The sequence below is a fragment of the Silurus meridionalis genome, chromosome 11 (genome assembly GCF_014805685.1).
Source record: "Silurus meridionalis isolate SWU-2019-XX chromosome 11, ASM1480568v1, whole genome shotgun sequence".
Lineage (NCBI taxonomy): Eukaryota > Metazoa > Chordata > Actinopteri > Siluriformes > Siluridae > Silurus > Silurus meridionalis.
The window spans coordinates 6,070,039-6,090,368 of NC_060894.1; the positions used below are offsets into that span (position 1 = coordinate 6,070,039).

At 39.4% G+C, this 20,330-nt stretch overlaps 1 long non-coding RNA gene across 1 annotated transcript in view; it reads left to right on the forward strand.

Moving 5' to 3' along the window:
- The first annotated feature begins 317 nt into the window (after positions 1-317).
- Positions 318-20,330, forward strand: part of LOC124393830 — a 44,463-nt gene continuing 24,450 nt past the window's right edge. Inside the window, exon 1 of the long non-coding RNA XR_006927389.1 lies at positions 318-378. This is a non-coding gene — a long non-coding RNA (uncharacterized LOC124393830). The remainder of the gene's footprint in view (positions 379-20,330) is intronic.

Sequence of the window (20,330 nt, forward strand, 5' to 3'; positions counted from 1 at the left end):
ACACTGTAACACTGTAACACTGCAACACTTAAGAGACATTAAAGATTGCCAAGACCAGAGCGGGATTCAGACTCTACTAAGTATTGAATATAGTGTATATACTAAGTGTATAATCCTCTTTATATAAGCCACAGGGTGAGACTTTTTTAAGCATTCCTTATTTATAGCATCTCAAACACCTGCGCTGACCACGAGGCCAATCCGACCACGCCCATGGTAATCGAATTCCTGCTCAGGATGCAGTGCTTGGAATTCCTTCTACATGATGAAAAGTTAATGGTGGCTGTATGAGGAGAAGAACACGAAGCAGATATAGCTGTGAGGTTCGCCGCAGTGTGCCTGAGGGACACCGGAGGAGCACAGCGCTAATGGGCTTGAGTGAGTCACCGCGAGTCCTCTCACACTCCCTGTTTATCTATCTAGATCTATATTTATATTTTGTTATGTATTTTACAGTTGACATCAGTTGCGTTGGTAGTCTGTGGTTTACAAGTTCTGCGAATGCATGATTTGTGATTCTAATGGGTACTGTTGATTAGAGCCGTTAGAGCAGGGAGGATCGAGGAGTAAAGAGTAATGAGCATAGTACACTGGAGCTTCGAGGAAGCTGCAAGGAGTGGAGTAGTGAACAGATTAATGGGGAAGTTTAGATTATATATAGGTTAAGGTTCTTGCAGTGTATGCAGTAATGTATCTCTGAATGAAGTATATATATGAGTTATTTCAAGAGTATGTCGTTTAGATTTAATATTAGAGTAAAGGAGAGCTACAATTTGGAGCAGTAAACTGAGATTTGAGAGTCGATTATAGGATTTTAATCACATCTACACTTAGAGATTAAACAAAATGTAGAGTATATATTACTACAGATTAGAGCAGGGGTCCCTAAACGTTTTTCTGTGAGGAGCATAATGATTTTAAATGTATTTATTATGCCTCCTAATGCTAGATTAGTTAATTATTCTGTTTTGCACTGTACAGACAAATGAGCATTACTTTTCTAGAAACATATAGCCTATTAAAAGCACATTATTATCATAATGACAGTTTTTTTCATATTAATTGCTATTGAAATCTCGGATGATCCGCTGTGGCGACCACTAACGGGAGCAGCCAAAAAAAAAGAAAATTGCTAGTGAAATCTAAACATTTCTCACTTATCTGTATGCATGTGGGTGTGGTGGCTGAATTTATGAACATCAAACATCAGTCAAACATCTGCTGAGCTTACATGTCCATGTACTGTACTCTTCAAAATCCAGTAGAATGTCTTCCCATGTTAGTGGAGGCTATTATAAGTAAATGTGGAATGAGATATTCAAAAACCATGTACAAATCTTATGGCCAGATGTCCACAACCTTTAGCCATATAGCCATTATAATAACAGCATAGCTATCAGTAGTGTTTCTAGGATTTTTGAATGCATCTAGTCATTCTTGTTCCTCTACTCAACCTTCTTTACTACCGTAATTTCCGGACTATTAAACACACCCAAATATAAACCGCACCCACTGAATTTTACAAAGATTTTTATTTTGAACATAAATACGACGCACCTGTCTATAAGCCACAGGTTCCTACATTGAAACTAATGAACTTTACACAGGCTTTAACGAAAGACAGTGTCTGTTACAACGGCTTGTATCTAAACAGCAGCCTACCAAGAAAGTCATTGTTCACTGTCTTCCTCCTTCCTTTCACAACTATTTCTCTCTAGAGTTTATCTTTTGGCATCATCGTGCGTTTAAAAATCACCATCGGTGAAGCTTTTCTCCTGATGCCGTGCAGCTCAGATCACAGGTGAAGTGCGTTTTTTCATGCCCTGTTGTTTTCAGAGTGACGAATGATTCGCATTTCCTGTTGACAGTCCGAGTGAGCGGCAGGTCAAACGTCAGAGGCACATTATCCATATTTATGATGTGGTGCGGCCCAATTCAGTGGAAGCGTGATTTAATATAAAGAATTTCATTGGTTCACCTGAACCCGTTCGGCAATTTCATTGGTCTACTGTTATGCGGCTTAGTGTTTTGGCTTGAAGCTTGTGAAACCGGGAAAACCCCCGGAAAAATCCATAAATTAGCCACATCATTGTATAAGCCGCGGGGTTTAAAACGTGGGAAAAAAGTAGCGGCTTATAGTCCGGGAAATACGGTACATTTATTTAATTTTAATTTCACTACAGGCATTTTAACACTACAGGTACTCATAAATAGTGTTAATAAAACACACACACACACACACACACACACACACACACACACACGCACCTACAACAATATCTTTAGTCTATGAAATTAGTTGAAATGAATCAAAATTCAAATATGACTAAAAAGATTTAATAAAATCACTGCAGAATGAACAGTAGATTGTGGATTCGATTAGCCGGCGACTCAGGTGGACTATGGCGTATAAGAGAAAGAAGAGTGTAATTGAAATTAGTGTACCTGAATAATAAATGAGAGGTGGCCATTTGCCAGGACTCACTTAGCACTAGCATTTGGCTCTCATCCTGGCATTTTAATAACAACGATGAACTCCAAATCTGGCTCCAAAACCACAGCAGGAACTGAAATCTCAGTGCCTTGATGGAATCGATGTACTATAGAATGTACTTCACATCCTAACACCGAAGTAATAGCAATGACAGTTGAGTCAGTTGGTTTGATTTCAAACAAAATGTGTTGTCCACTTTTTACAAAAATTGGCAACCTTTGCAAATATGATCAAAGAAAGCTGTGTCAAAAAATCTCACTAAAATATTCTGCTCTCGTAGATATTAAGCAATTGCAAACACAACACAGTTTCTTTGTTAAATATGCGTGTTTTAGTCAATACTTTGTTCTCTCTACCTTTGCCAAGATAACAGCTCTGAGTTTATTTCCTATAATGTCTGATGAGGGACCTGAAACATTTCCTACATTATTATTCCATTAATATTTTATATTTTTAGTACACTTGAATGACTAGGAACAGGAAATTGTTCAAGCATGACTTCCTGTTTCACAGAGGTATGAATATGAGGTAACACAAAAACCAGATTCCTTTATTTATTTCTTACAATGGGGATGACTAAAGAATAAAGCTGTAATATGTGATAGTCAAATGACTATAAGAATATAACAAAAGCATTGATAATGCCCTTTTCCACAATCAGGACAATAAGCAAGAACGTTTCTAGGTTATATATGTAACTCAGGTCCCTGCAGGGAACAGAACGCTGCGTCAACAACGCTTTGGAAAAGCTTCTGCGTTGTCCGCGCTCTGAATCACGTGTGTTATCTGTCCAACGAAGAGGCACAACATCACCGGCAGGGTGACCAGGAAGCTATAAAATGTGCATCAGAACGAGAGTCCAATCACATCAGTCTGACCAGTCCCTGCTTAGTGTGGTTGGGCACAGCTAGACCAAAGAACGGAGGGGCCAGGAGTGGCTCTAAAGTCAACGTTATAGAACCTGACAAAAGTGGCGTACAAAGCCTGCAGCATTGCAAATGTCTTGAAGGGGAACTCCAGAGGAACAGGCTGCAGAGGCCACCAAACTCAAAGTAGAGTGAGCTCTGACCCAAAAGGTGGAGACCAAAATACTCATATGAGGATAAGATGGCATCCACAATTCACCTGCTGAGGGTTGTTCACAGAGAGCCCTTTTTTTTATAGGGACTGTAGCAGACGAACAGCTGCTCCAACTTCCTCCACAGTTCTGTCCTGTAGACGTATGTATCCAATGCTTGTACCAGACACAATTGGTTTAGCTTCTCCTGGCCAAGGGCCTGAAAAGAAGGAGGATAGAAGGCCTGATAGCACGACAAGTCGTTGGTGAACCGAAGGGCACCTTAGGAACGTACCCCTGTCTGGGGTAGAGAAAGGCACTGGCCATACTGGGGGTGAACACCAGGCCATGAAAAGAGCCTGAAGGTCCCCCACCCTCTTCAGGGGGGAGAAAGCCAGAAGAAAGGCAGTCTTGTCTGGCAGAAAACCGAAGGGAAGCTTAGACAGGGGCTGTAAAAAAACGGCCAATTCCCACACAGGCACTCTGGGTCACGTCCCGGGCCTCAGCCTTCGGGTGCTGCACAGAAAACTTGTCACCGAGGCAAGCGGAGCACAATAAGCCGTGATAGTGGACACATAACCTTTCAGGGTGGAAGTAGACAACCCTACTGTGAACTGCTCCTGAAGGAACTCCAGTACTAAATCAACCAGCCAGTTAACTGGGTCCAACTAGTGATGTTCGCACCACACAGAGAACAGGTGCCATTTAGTTATAAACGACCTCATCATGGAGGGACCTCTGGACTGGAGAAGGGTCTCTACCTCCTCGGTAGAGAGACCAGTGGCTTTATAAGAGAGACCACAGCCTTTATAACTCCGGGCAGGAGACGGGCTCCTTCCTGGCAGACTCTCTCCAGAACTCCTGGGAGCAGCTCAATGGGGGGAGGCATACAGGCGCAGCCTCGGCGACATCTGTACCATGGTGTGAGTGAGGAAAACCAAAGGCTAGTGCTAGTGTCAGCTCCACCGCATGCATGTTTTATAGCTTCCTGGTCATGAAGTCACCCGTCAAGTGTCTACTAGTGTCTACTTTAGTGCACTAACAAATTACATTTAATTTGTTACTGTCCAACACTTTGTTTTTGTTTTTTATGTTTTTTTTTGCCAGTGGACCTGGACATCAGGTTAGGATACATGGTATCATGAACTCTATCAAATATTACAGATATTAAATGAACAGCAGACTACCTCTAAAAGCTTAATCTGCATGTCAGTATGGAACTTGAAATTTGAAGAACCTGGAGAGATTGTGTTTGAAGGAATACTCTCATATCCCTTGCAATGTGATCTTCAACCTTATCACACATTATAGAAGAAGAATGTTATCTAGAGTTATGTATGTGTGTATATATATATATATATATATATATATATATATATATATATATATATATGTATGTATGTATGTATGTGTGTGTGTGTGTGTGTGTGTGTGTGTGTGTGTGTGTGTGTGTGTGTGTGTGTGTGTGTGTGTGTGTGTGGCAAAATTATCGGCACCCTTTTAATCCATACTCTTTGCTATCTCTTACTTCCAAGATACTCCCAAGAAAATACACATTATGCAAAAAAATTAAGACAATCATTTGCTTCTGAAGTTATCCAGTTAAAATTTTAGCATTTAGCTTCAACCCTGTGACTGCAGGACTGTGATCTTTTTGGTTGTTAACAAACAAAACAAAAAACATGCAAACCCCCAAAAAGGCTTGGATTTATTTTTATTTTTTTCTTGGTAATGTGAGGTGAGTTGCGCTGAGCAGAAATCGAATCAAATTTTGAATCAAAGTAGTATCAAATTTTATATAATTTGTCCTGCTGCATTTAATAAATAGAATAAATGGCTAAATAAGTGATATTCTCATTGGCATGTTTCTTTTCTTTTCTTTAATTTTAATTTGATTTAAGAGCCAGAATTGTTCCAAACGAAACTATGAACTCTTCAGCACTCATGGCAGTTGTAGTACTTTGATTATTCATTTAAAGCACTAGGGTTAGGGATGTGTAAGGGCTTACTGTAGCACAGAACATGCTGGCGGCTGGGGAATGGATCTGTTGCTACTGGCAACAGGGGAGGCGAAAGAAATCCATGGCAACAAGCTCTGGTGCTCTGGCGTTGCCTTCAGTCGTTGCCACATCCATTCTGAATCGACCTAAAACTCAGGATGTTCTAGGTGAGCCTGTGGTTTAAGGGGAAAAAAATAAATAAATAAATAAAAAATCACCTCAGGGATCCTGAAGTCGGCTTATAAGATTAATAAAGTGGATAAGACAAATATTCTTGTGCTTGGGGATGATTGTGAAACTCCAGCTACTATTTTTAAGCACACTTTCACATAATACGCAATTACCCGTGCGAAAGCAGCGTGTGTTCCAAGCGGTGTCATGCTGTAAGTCATTAATCGCCGAACAAAAAAGACCCCGCTTGGGCTTATTTATTTATTTATTTATGGTTTTTTTTTTATTACTTTAGCGCTGTAGGATGGCCGATGAATCACACTTAAAATTTACTAATGCACCAAATAGCGCTGAATATCTCCTTTCATTGCTCTGCGCGAGCCCGGGAGGAGGCGTCTCGCCGGCGTTTCCAGCTGAATGCAAGTTACAGGCGAGAAAAGTTTGAGCAGACGCAATCTCTTTTGAGCACGCTGTGGCCCTGCCTGGCCTGTCAATGCAGCCCCGATCGATGAAAGAGGGATTAAGCAGAAAGCAGGCAAGCAGAAGGAAACATCAATGATGTTTACCTGTTTACTGGTGATTGGCGAAGAGTTCAGAGATTTATAGAGAAATCTGTGCAGGGAAGCAGGAGCGCACACATCAGTCAGCGCTTCGCTTTAGAGACTTTCTGAACGCCATTTGGAACGTATTTGTAATAAAGCAGGATGTGATCATTCAGATGCATTAGCATAATAGACATAATGGAGAACTTTCCAGGCTGCTGGTGTGTCAGTGGTTGTTTGCATCTCTGCTGGTCTTTCAGGTCATTAAATATAGAATAGTTTAATCTGTGGTGTGCTGTTCTAGGAAATTAAGCAACGGTGAATGTGGTGAGTTTCCACCTCACACTGTCTTAATTTATATTATATATATATATATATATATATATATATATATATATATATATATATATATATATATATATAATAGTTAAGAAAATACGCACAGTCACAGGGAGCACCGACTTTCATTTGTCAGTGTGCTAGTGTACATCGTGAGCTGTGCAACTGGTGCTATTCTGACCACGTGCCCACCCTGTCAATAAGCTCTCTTCACATGTGAGATTCCATGACGGAAACAACATGCTCTCACTTCCACACCCACCCTACTCACCATGCTTGGCTCCTGTGGATTTCACGAACATGAAGATCCAGCTCAAAGCTTGCCGTTTTGACACCATTGTGGAGTTCCAATGCGAATCGCAGAAGGTGCTTCACACGCTTAGAAAAGAAGACTTCCAGGACATATTTCAGAAAAGGTGGGAACACTGAGAGTGCTGTAGTGCTGTGCAAGCGGACTATTTCGAAGGTGATAGTCTATAAGTCTATAAACATAGATCAATAAAGTATATTTTTTGTAAAACAAAGCTATTTTTAAAACTTTTACATACCAATTCCCAGAGAGATTTGCAATTATAAAATAGCCTTTATTTGCCCCAAAGCATCGTAACCACTGAGCCACCACTCCCCAATTATGTCATTTACTAGACAACTGAGCAGGCAAACACGCATAATTGAATCCGAACTAGCATGACAGTGTTAAAAAAATTTACTTTTGAAACCAGAACTAAAATAATCCAGGCTAATCAAGAATTAGCGTTCAGGCATGTACATGTTTTTGAATGTCACAAAATGACACAAAACTCACAGGACACTTTTAAGTCTGTTTAGCGCAACCACAAAATCTAAAGAAAACATGTAAATGACCGGAAAAAATCATTTCATTACCTCAGACAAACAGCTGAACAATGCTTATGCTAGCTTGTTTTCAAAGCGAGTGTCTCTGCGGACCAGAGCAGAATGTAGCCGTCATCTATAATAGCAGGACTAGCATTATAGAATCTATAATCTGACCTGAAGATCACTCGCTCTGAGTCAGACAGAGATCTGAGAGGAGATTTTATTGGGATCCAATACAATAATGTGACAAGACCAAAATCGGAAAATTGCGCATGCACACACACACATACACACACACACACACATATGCACGCACGTCTGAACCTCCACAATGTGAGAAAACCCTGTGATTAATGCACTGACGCATTCTAATTTACTTCCCTAAAGCGTCTCAAGTGATTAAAGGTAACGAGAGGAGGAGTAAAAAAAAAAGGAATTAGATTTATCGATGGCTCCGGATGCTGATCTATGAACAAAGTCGATCTGTATAGAGCTAGCACAAAAATGAGCTGATTACACACTGAGCTAAATGAGTTCAATTACCACCTTGGGTAAGGGGAAAGTTTCAAGTCTGGCAGGTGTGTGTGTGTGTGTGTGTGTGTGTGTGTGTGTGAAAGAAAGTTTCTGCTAAATAAATAAATTAATTAATTAATAACGAGCAAATGCCCAAACTCCTTTAGCATTCATATGAAATCTGACTTCTATAATATTGCATGAGGTCCATTTGTGGCATCAGATTTGTGCTTAGTGTTGAGCTTTATCCTCTGTGTGTGTGTGTGTGTGTGTGTGTGTGTGTGTGTGTGTGTGTGTGTGTGTTTGTGTGTGTGTGTGTGTGTCTGTGTGTGTATATTTGTATATGTATATACACACGTATATATACAGTATGTGTCTGTGTGTGTGTGTGTGTGTGTGTGTGTGTGTGTGTGTGTGATATTTATTTTATTTATTTTTCCTCTTGTTTACGCTTAGGGTCATTTTCACAGCATATGTTCAATATCAGGAGCGAGGAGAATGTATAGACTTTGGCCCAAAACCCAGGCCATAAACATCTGCATAATGTTTTCTTATGAATAGTTAATATCACTAGGCTTTAGGGAGAGAGAGAAAAAAAACATGTTCTTATAAAGTCCTGCAGGACCAGGCCTTTTCCAGGACTTTTCACAGCCTCTGTTGTCTTTTTTTTCCCACTTCCTTCACCTTCTTCTTCTTTTCCTCTTCCTCCTCCTTCATCTTCTTCTTTTTCCTCTTCTCCTTCTTCTTCTACTTCTTCATCTCCTCACTCACTGGATGGTATTGATGTGTTCAGATTTAATCAGGAAACGCTCGGTCCTGGGGTCGCATCGGCGTTGGAGGCATCAAACGTCTTCGAGATTTATTGGTGCTCATTCCAGAGTCGCATTCTTTTTCATGACACTTATTTCTGAGCAGCGTGAGATCCATCATCTCGCCGCTACTGAACATTGAAACCTGGCATGCTTCATCACGCTGACATATTATTATTATTTTTATTATTATTATTAATATTTTCTGGTCTCACCATTTTTGAATATGCATCATTTCTTTATAATAATAATAATAATAAAAAAATAATAATAATAATAATATTAATTAATAATAATAATTCTAATAATAATTCTAATAATAATAATAATAACACACACACACACACACACACACACACACACACATATCTATATATTTTTATATATTAGTTAAGATTTAAAAATTAAGATAAACCACAAAGAATTTGAACTCTCCTGCCTGGTGGTCCTTGAGTTATTATGGTTCCACAGATTTTGCGATCTTGCGATGACGATATCAATACGACAAAATTGTACAATTATTTTAAATTTTTTACAGGTTTTGGGTGTGTGTATGTGTGTGTGGGTGTGTGTGTGTGTGTGTGTGTGTGTGTGTGTGTGTGAGTAAGACTAATTTGTGTAATCATGTGACTCATGACTGGCTGCATGATCTACAAACTGCAGGAAATCAGCTTTACTTTTCCGTCTAGTATGTGTGTGTGGGTGTGTGTGTGTGTGTGTGGATTTGTGGATGTGTGGGTGTGTTTAAGAGCTGTTGCACTAAGTTATACAAAAATCTAAAAGTCGTCTTCCTTTAGGTTTCTGTTCACAGCAAATAAACTGATCTAATGCTTTATATATATTTTTCAGTCCTCTACACACACTTCCACCAGCCGCCTCTGCACACAACACTGTAACACAATACGCTTAATACAAGCTGGGGAAAAAAAAAAAGAATTGTGTGAATGGAGATTGATTTTCTATAAGTAGTTCTTATCAAAAGGAGAAAATGGTGTACTTTTATGTTCATTTGCCACTGAAGCTGCACAGTCCTGCTCTCCTGCTCTTCTGCTCTGTGCTTCCTGGCTAGACGTCTGGCTGCATTCAAGGAGAAAAACTGTAAAAGAAAGAAAAAAAGAAAAAAATCAATTGCTTTCATGAACACATAGTGAATGCTTCCAGTCAAAAGAAGGAAAGATGTCGATTAGAACAGGATTATTTATTTTATTTATCTATTTTTCTTTTTTCTTTTTTACGCCTGTAAATGCAGGAGGCACTTACGCTAAGTGTCTTGCTAACACGGCTAGCCGTCGTCTCTCAAAACGCCAGAAACACAAGTCGGAGCAACGACAAACTTCCCAGAAGCACTCCGAACATCACTAATGATACAAACTGGCAAAAAAATCCTAAAAGCCGTAGAGATGATCTCAGACTGCACGAGTTGGAAGTCTTATTCACGTATTAGCATCACTGTGTCTGTAAATCGATTCCTGTGTTTTTGCTTTTTTTTGCGGTAATGAGAAACAGATGGTCGATTAGCGTACGATACACAATACGCCCCGTCCTGCATTACAATCACAATCGCATCCCAGAGCTGCCGGATGTGCAACTCATCTGATCCTTTGGTTTCTGGTTCCTGTTACTGTGAGCATTTTAATATGTATCTTTATCACAGACCATAATATTTGGATGTGCTTTTTGAACATCCCATCACACATTTAGTCCCCATTTGCTGTTATAATAACCTCCACTCTTCTCGGAAGATTTTTAACTAACAGTGGTGTCAGTTAATCCAAGTACTGATGAAGGTGAGGTGATGAGGCCTCAAAGTTTCACTTCATCCCAAAGGTTTTCAGTAGAGTTGAGGTCAGAGCTCTATAGCAGGACACTCAAGAGCTGCATGAATTCTGCATGACTTCTGCAAGAGTTCAGCTCTGTATTGAGGTGAAGTGGTAGTTTGGTGGTTAAGGCGTTGAACTCTAGATCAGAAGATCACAAATATTAATCCCACCACCAAGCTGCCATTCCTGGGCCCTTGAGCAAGGCCCTTAACACTCAACTGCTCAGTGGTAAGTCGCTCTGGATAAGGGCATCTGACAATGCTATAATTGCTATAAATACAGATCAGGCATAACATTATGACCACCTGCCTAATATTGTGTTGGTCCCCCTTTTGTTTCCGAAACAGTTCTGACCCATCGAGCAATAACAGCATTAACTTCTTTAACAATTTAAGCTACATGAGCTCGTCTGTTGGACCACACGAGCCAGACTTCGCCCCCCACGTGCATCACCCTGTCGTCCACTGTTGTCCACCACTGTTCCTTCCTTGGACAACTTTATATTTTTTTTATAATCAATATTATTGTTTGCTTCCTACTTTGTGGTAACAGTTTGGGGAAGAACCCAAAAGTTGAAAAAGTCTGAAATAATATCTGAAATAACGACATGATAGAGTCTGTCCTGTGTAGATCTATAATTGTCTGGTTTGGTTCAGCTACCAAATCAGACATCAAGAAGCTACAGCGGACAGTCAGGTATGCTGAGAGGATTATTCGTGCCCCACTGCCCAGTGCTCCAAGAGCTTTACTCATCAAGAGTGGAGAAAAGGGCTAAGAATATCACTTTGGGCCCCACACACTCAGCCCAGTCTCTCTTCGATATGTTGCCCTCTGGTCGGCGCTACAGAGCTCCGTCCACCAGAACAGCCGGCACAAAATCCAGTGTTCTCTATTGTTTAAAGATTTATAATCACACTCGTGAGACTCTTTAAGTCTGGTTTCTCTCAAGGTTTCTTCCTCATGACTTCTAAAGGAGTTTTTCCTTGCCACAATCATAAAGCTGCTTTGAGATAAGGTCTGTTGTGAAAAGCGCTATAAAAATAAACTTGACTTGACCAAAACAGCTTTTTCCCGCAGGCTATAATCAGCATGAACGATTAAAATATTCATAACTACACATTGTCCATCATAACTTGTTTATTTGTACATAGAATCCAATAATCCATTTGTAAACTGAACACTTGTAAATAACATCTGTACATTTATTTAACAACAGTTTTACTCCATATATATTGCATTATTTAACTGTCTGGTTCACTATTCTGATACATTATGTCTGTACTTCTGCACTGGAAGCTCCTGATGCCGAGTCAAAGTCTTTGGTGATAAAGCTTTTTCTAATTCTGAAAAGTTGGGTGTCCCAATACTTTTGGCCACATCATGTATTCTAAAAATAATGCCGTTATCAGTTTTATAAAACTAAAGATGAGAACACGTAAACCGCTGGAGCACGAAAATACAAAAAATAAATACGGTTTGTGAAAAATAATTCAGTTGGTACAATAATTCCTGGTGTCCAATGCCTGTCAGAATGAGTTTTTAGTTGTTGTTTTTTTCATTTTTTTTTAAAAAGAATACCCTTCATTTCTTACGCTGATAGCAAGCGGATGCGCAACAAAAAAGTTGACATCAATGTCATTTCCTTCTAAACTGATCGAACTAATATATACAAAGAAACTGAATATTGATTTTTTTTTTTTTTTTTTTATTTTACTTCTACTCTGCTAGTAGATGTTTAGTGCTGTTTCTAGTCATTTTTTATATTAAGACATCTTTTTTTTTCATTATTTTTACATTTGCAGGGCATCTTCGCTCAGCGAAGCGCCGCAGTCTTTTGCACAGAGCCGTGTGTTAAATAATAAATTATTTACTGTGAGCAATAGGGTTATATTAAACTACTAAGTGCACCTCTGGAGCTTTATTCTCATAAAGAATGCAAAGATGGATGAAAAAAATATCAGTGTGAACGAAATCTAAATGCAGAAATGAGAATTTGGTTCTTTCGTTTGTCTTATCTTATGTCTCTGTGACATTTCTGTGGAGAAACATCACACACTCGGTACCTCGTGCTGTACGTCTGTATGAACCAATAAGCAACAAATCCAGATTCACGAGGTTTTTCATCCTCCGTTTATCTTTTTTCTCCTGTGGCTCGATTTGGATTGCTTTAAGAGAGCATGTTTTTAAGGTCAAATCTGCCATCACCTCCAACATCTCACCCCTCAAAATCTCACTGAAGTGCATAAAGAAGACAACAAAAGGTGTTAAACTGCCTTTCTATAAACCACTTTCCAACAAACCGGACCACTTTGTAAAGCCCGAGCCGCCCACTGATGAGCAGATAAAGCTTCTTATGCAATCGGTGGTAAATAAGACTCGAGCCATGAAACTTCCCAGACAATGGTTATAAACTACACTTTTATAATTAATCTGCACGCTTGGAGTGCACGGCCGTGCGAGCCCCTTGAGCAATACTGGTAATATGCACGATAATACATCTGAAACGGAGCTCTTAGAGACTTGGAATGCAAACAAAAGTGTTTAATAAGGCAAAATAGAAAAGGTTGCATGCTTTTGGTTTAACACCTTGCCAAGTACCCGAGTGGGAAAAGTGAGATCGAGACCAAGCCACGAGGTCACGACCTTTTTCACTTGCCGGAGAATCTAAACAGTGAGATGGTGTAACCCTCAGGATGTAAGGAGGGTCAATTATCCGGGACAGGAAATGATCAATGCTGAAGGCAATTTCCCCGTGCTGACCCTGAGGTAATTGTGCGCGAGTGACTCTGTGACATGGTCCGTCCCCTCGTTCCCCTGTCAGAAGGAAATCAAATGTTGACACCACTGACAGGATGTCTGTTCCGCCACCGTCGATGCCTCTTGTTCCTCTGAAACGGCACGCCGAGGCGAGGCAGTTCGCTGCATTTGCCTTGCAAAGCAGCCTCGTGATAATGAATACGACTTGTGCTATTAGCTCGCTGTACATGAATCATATTGCAGCCGATAGATCGAAAATATCAGGTCTGAACCACAGAAAGAATTTGTTTCCTTTTTTTTTTGCATTAAACGCGACACACGGCACACGGCACACGGCACAGTTCTATCAGAGGGGAGGGGCAGGGGTTAATCAACTTGAAAGTCTTTCCGTGAAGTGTTAAATTAACATCACCTAGAGCACCTTGACTGAACATTCTGTTACATAAGATTCAGAGTAACTGATTATGAGTGATAATCCACTGCTAGCTGAGTCTTACACCATTTTACTGCATGATGTGGGGGTGAATAATGGCCCGGGGTTAAGCAAAGCACATTAAAATGCTATAACGTCTCACACCTAGCTGTGGATTATCACCTTATATCATGCATTGATATATATTATATATAACGTATATATATATATATATATATATATATATATATATATATATATATATATATATATATATATATATATATATATATGTGTTAGAAAGTTGTGGTCAGAGCACAGGGTCAGCCATGATATGGCATCCCTGGGGTCACAGAGGGTTAAATGCATTGCTCAAGGGCCCCAAGAGTTGCAGTTTGGAACCCCAACCATTTGATCAGTAACCCAGAGCCCTAACCACTGAGACACCACTTCCCTCAGCTAGCTCAGTTTTGTCTTTATATAAAAAGTTTGTACTACCTGTACAGACTTTCAGACTGTATTAAGTGTCAGCTATTTAATTAGAACGCTGATTAAACTGACCATAAACTACCTGTGCGTTCAACAGTCTGAAAACACACCTTACTTCCAGCCAATCACAATCCATTACTGACACTGACCATAATGCAATATAAGCCTGTGATTCACAGCTGCACTGCTGTCAGAGCGGCTATTATAGAAAATGAATCAACGATCGGACAAAGATGTGATTGCTCTAATATTATGCACCACACCGTCGCTGTACTAATTACATTCCCATCTCAACCTACAGCAGTCGGTAATTAAAAGAAAACTCATGTCAAGTAAAAGCAAGTAATTCCACGCACTATAATTTCACTAGCAGGTAATTATGCTGGGACTTCCCTCTATAACATAAGCTAGAATAATTTCTAATAACACACTCACACACACACACACACATACATGCTTGAGCAGAATCACTGTATCTCACACACTCATTCATATTCAGCTCCCAGCCTCCAAGACAGAAGGTATTACTGACCCAGTCGAGACTATATTCTAATTAAAAACAGCAATGGAGTGCTGCCTGGGTGGCAAAAGTTCACCAAGTAAAAAAACCTCAAGGGAAGTCATGTCACGGAGAAGAAAAACTTTCCAAAAGAACGCACATTCTTTAAGGGAAAAGTCCATCCTGTACGCGTCGTATATTTATCTTTAGAATTAACATCTGCTCCTCAACAGTGTTCAGGAGATGTCTTCTAATGAAATCTTTTTACTTGGGCTTCTACATTGCCCACAATGGTACTGGACTGATAGTGGTGCAGTGCGATTTATCTATACAGGAACAATAAAGAGATGCAGCAGCACTTGAATCTCTCCTGATTGTCTCTTGCATTCTCATGAATACACTCTTCTGAAAAAACTTTCAGCTTTCACTCGTCTTCATCACGCCTGTCATCTCGAACATCGCTCACTAGCCATATCGCTGGATTGCATGCTGGGACTTTGATGCTAGCATTTCGTCTCATTCTGCTTTTGGACTTCTCATTAATATTACCAGTTAACAAGATTCAATCATGTTGTGGGAAAAAAAAATCGAGCTTCAGATTTTCTAGACACATTTCCCCACCCAAAGCAACTAAAATCTATTTTTTTAAAAAAGCAGCATTTTTTGAAAAAAAAAAATACTTGTGAATTTGTATATACATATATATATATATATATATATATATATATATATATATATATATATATATATATATATATATATATATAAGGAGCACTTACTTTTGGAAAATGTGTATTGTTGGAGTAGTAAAACTGATGAGGGGTAGAAAATAGTTGGTTCTTGTGAACTTTTCTTAATAAAAGTATGGATTTAAGAAAACAAAATAGTTCCTCTGTGGTTCTTTGTTATGTTCTGTGGGGTCTTGAAATGGTTTTATTTAGCATCTGTGGGTATCTTTGGGTCAGTGTGGGGATGTGGTAACTTAATGGTTAAAACATTGGCCTCTGAATCAGAAAATCACGTTTTTAAATCCTAATGCCACCAAGTAACACCAAAAACTTGGCCATTGAGCAAAACCTATAACCCTCAGCTGTACATCATTTTAGTTGGCATTTTCTGCTAAATCCTATAAATCGAAGTGTAGCATCTGCTTCAAAACTAACAAATCTCCAGATATCCTTTAAAAAAAGTTTGGATTGTGTAAAATTGTTGTTTTTCAGTGCATTTTATTTGGCATCTTTTTTGTGCTGGTAAATTCCCATGCCTAATAATAACACCTATACGCTGCTACACAAAATGGACAAACAGTTTTGTGACCCTAATGATTAGATTCGAATGTGCTTTTTGAACAACTTATTCCACTTTTAGACACTTTTAGGGATTTCAGCTACAAGGTTGTTAGTAAAGTCAGGTACTGAGGTAGGGGGAGAAGGTCTAGGATGCAGTCAGAGTTCCAATTTATACCAAAAGTGTTTGGGGGTAGACCACATATGGCTAGAAAAATGAGGTGTCACAATACTATTGTCCATTTTGTGTTTAAATTTAGATGAGTTCTAGAGACATGTAAGTCATCAACTCGTTCCATTGAAGCAGTGATCTGTATGGAGGCATTCATTAATACAAACTGTGGGATTTATTAATATGATTAATAACTAGTTGTGTGCTCATACTTTTGGAGCACAGAGACAGAGAAGAAGGTTCCTCCTGGGCTGTTGATCTAACCCTTCCACCCCTTAACCTACAGCTGTGCCCTGGCTGAGACAGGATGCCTCTTTCCTCTATCAGAATGAAAAGAGTCACAGCGAGGTATTCTCTGAGCAGCAGAAGATCATGGTTAAGGTGTGATTGCAGGTTTGAGGTGTGCATAAGGTGGTAATGACAGCTTTTCCTGCCTCCAGATGTTTCGGGACATGTGACAGGATGTAACTTTTGGGGAATTTGATATTTTATGATTAATCTGAAAGAAAGACAGAAACAGAAAGCCTTATTTTCATACCATTGAGTTATATACAGGGTGAGGATTTAATAGTCAGAATATCGTTTTTTAATATATATAAATCAGGGTTTAGAACTCACACAAGGCTACAGACTTGAACACTATTTAGAAATTAAGTAATGGTCACACAAAGTGGGCGGAGCATTTCTAAAGCAGTAGTGTCTATCGGTTACGCTAGGGTCACCCTGCACTGTAGAATGTATGTAGAATCCAATTTTCCCCTCACTTGAACTTGGGGATCCAAACTTGTTCCAACACAATGATTCCCCTGTGCACAACGTGTTCTCCATAAAGACTTGCTTTACAATGGTTGGAGTGGAAGATCTTGTGTGCTGCGGTAGAGCTCTGACATCAAACTTTATAAACACCTTTGGGATGAATTGGAAATACACGGTGTTGCTGTGTACGTAAACAAGCTGTATGTTCTAACATTGTTATTGCTGGACGCCTATCATTTTCACAGCAGGTCTAGTGTGAGTGCTGCTTTGCACAATTCTGACTTTGCAGCATTTTGTTTCTTACGTGATTTTAGCTTGATTATGGAACAGTGCCATTGTTTCACGAAAAAAAAAAAAAAAACACATATAGCATCAGTAAAACAAGTTTTTTTTTTTTTTAAATGCAATGGTTTCATGAAAGCTTGAGTGATCCAGATCAACAAAGCAACCGAAGATCTTTCTTTGCAGAATCCAACTTTAATCAATCTCATTTATACAACTGAGCGGTTGAGGGTTAAGTTCCTTGGTCAGGGCCCCAGGATTTTAACTCATGATCATCCCATCAGAAGTCTTAGGTCTTTTTCTTCCAATTAACCACTACATAATACAGTAGCTGTTGCCATGCAGCAATGAAACCGCTACATGTGAACGTAGCATTACACTTTTTGTGAAACCCAAGTGGCTAGCTAGTCATAGTTAGCTAGCAAAAATACAGAATGAAGAAAAAAATCTCAGTTGTAATATGTGTCATGTATGTGTACATGATTTTTGTTGTCATCCAGTCAAGTGTTTGTCTGTCTTTTGGCTAATTAACCAAGCAATCACATGACTAGCTTTCTGAGTTCTTTAGATACTCTATATGGCACAAAACTTTATAGACACCCAATCATAAGATTGGTATGTGTTTTTTCTAAACATCTAATTTCATATTTAGTTCCCATTTGCAGTGATAATAACCTCAACACTTCTTGGAAGACGATCAGCTGGATTTTGGAGTGTACTTGTGGAGTTTTTGCTCATTCAGCTACAAGGGTGTTAGTAAGGTCAGGTGAGGAGGCCTTAGATGCAGTCAGAGTTCCAATTCATCCCAAAGGTGTTCAGTAGGGTTGAGGTCAGAGTTCTATAGCAGGGCAATCAAGATCTTCCACACCAACCTATAAAGCATATGTTCACGGAGCTGGCTTTGTGCACAGGGGCATTTTCATGGTGGAACAGATTTGGGTCTTAATTAAAGTAAAAGGCAAATTTCATTCTATCGCACGCAAAGACATCATATACAGTTGTGTGCCTCCAATTTTGTGGTAAGAACCGCAGGTGGCTTGAAAACGCAGGTGTCCCAAAACGTTTGTCCGTATAGTATATCGGAAATCCGTTTGCTTTTTTTTGTTCGTGTTCATTTAACAGTTCATTCTCTGCGTAACACTTAAACGCAACCCTTTTAAACAACTATACTTAAACCCAAAAAACACAAGGGATTTTTTTTTATTTAACGAGCGCATTAGATAAACACAAAACCCTGAACAACGTGGTTTAAGAATTAAGAGAAGAGCAAAAAAGCTGTAACTGGTTGATCTAAAACTTTGACCAAGGAAAAGTTTTGGATTACCTGTATAAAAGAACGAAGAACTTCTCTGTAGTTTCTCCGAGACAAACTTCTCAGCCTTTCATATTTCCTCCTGAGCCGAAAACCCTGGTGTCTCCTCTGGAGTTGCAGGAGGCATTCCAACAAAGTTGCCAAAATTATTAGTCTCATATGTCTTTTTTTTTCTTCAGACCTCAGTGTGATCCTGTGCATCTGCCATTTACCTTTTTTACTATTACAATGTGAGTGTCTATCAGAACCACCATGTTATACTTATTCACTTGTTTTACACCCCGGCGCTGACAAAATGCTTTAATCTGATTGGTTATGAGGTTCTATAAAAATAGTTTATACACTATATGAATACCTGAACATTCCATTCCACATTTAGTCCTTATTAGCTGTTATAGGAGCCTCCTAAGGGTGTAAGTAAAGTCAGGTACTGTTGTAGGTGAGATGAGGAGGCCTGGGGTGTAGTCAGTATTCCAATCGATCCCAAAGTTTTTCAGATCAGAGGTGACTCGAGATCTTCCATATCTTCCCATATACATGTAAAGGGCCTTATACTTGTCATATGTGCATAAAAGCACATACTTTCTTTGTATATACCACCAATGTTTGGAAGTTGGGGTCAGAATTCATGGTCATAAAACATAAAACAGTGCCCCCTGGAGTACAGAAGGATACGGGCCTTGCTCAAGGGCCCAAGAGTGGCAACTTGGTGATACTGGGGCTTGAACCCTCCAATCTTCAAATCAGCAACCCAGAGCCTTAACCACTAAGCTATTATATTCCTTATCCCATATCTTATCATACCAGCATCCATTCCCATATCTTCATGGAGATGGGTTTGTGCACAGGACCATTGTCATGCTGAAACAGGGTTCTACAAAATTGTGTACCTCCAGCTTTGTGCTAAAAAAGAAAGTTCGTGACAGAACCGCATATCGGTCTCATAGTAACAGCTCACTTATTAGGTCTAGAAAAAATAAGCTAAAAATAATGTTCTTTTTAAATATGATTGTATCATATTCGAGTCTCCAGTGTCAGAGAAGGTAAAACTGCAACTTTTTTGGGTTATAAAAATCCCCCTCCCAAAAAAAAAATCCCCTTATGAAAGTGCAAAAAGGTGATTTTTTTTTTAAACTTCAGAGAGATCTCATTAGACTTTGCAAGCATGACCTCTGCCCTCGCCAACTGTTCAGAAGCAGGAAGAGTCCACGCTCGACATCTTTAAGGTGCAAAGGTGCACAAGGCACAGAATCTTAATTGTGCAAAAAAAATTGAAAGCTGAAAATCTTAACCTTAAACTGCATTAGTTACCAAGGGAAAAAATGCTCCTTTTATTTTTCATCAGTTGATTTTCAAAAATGGCAACAATCCAGTTATTAAAAGAAAAAAGCTTCATGTTGCCTCTGCAGTGCAGTGGCTCAGAGGCACAGAAATGCAGCCGTGTCTTAGGAAGTGCATTTACATCTTAATCAGTCTATCTGTGATCAACTTTCTCTCTCTCTCTCTCTCTCTCTCTCTCTCTCTCTCTCTCTCTCTCTCTCTCTCTCTCTCTCCCTTTCTCTCTCGTTCTCTCCTCTCCCTCTTTCTCACATTTCATCCCTCTTACATTCTGTCTTTCTTCCTTTTTACATTCTCTCTCTCTCTCTCTCTCTCTCTCTCTCTCTCTCTCTTTCTTAGACCTCTCTCTATCCCTCTTTCTCAATTTTTCTCTCTCCTCCCTCTTTCTCCTACTTTCACATTTTGTACCTCTCACACTCTTTCTTTCTCCTTCCCGCCCTCCTCT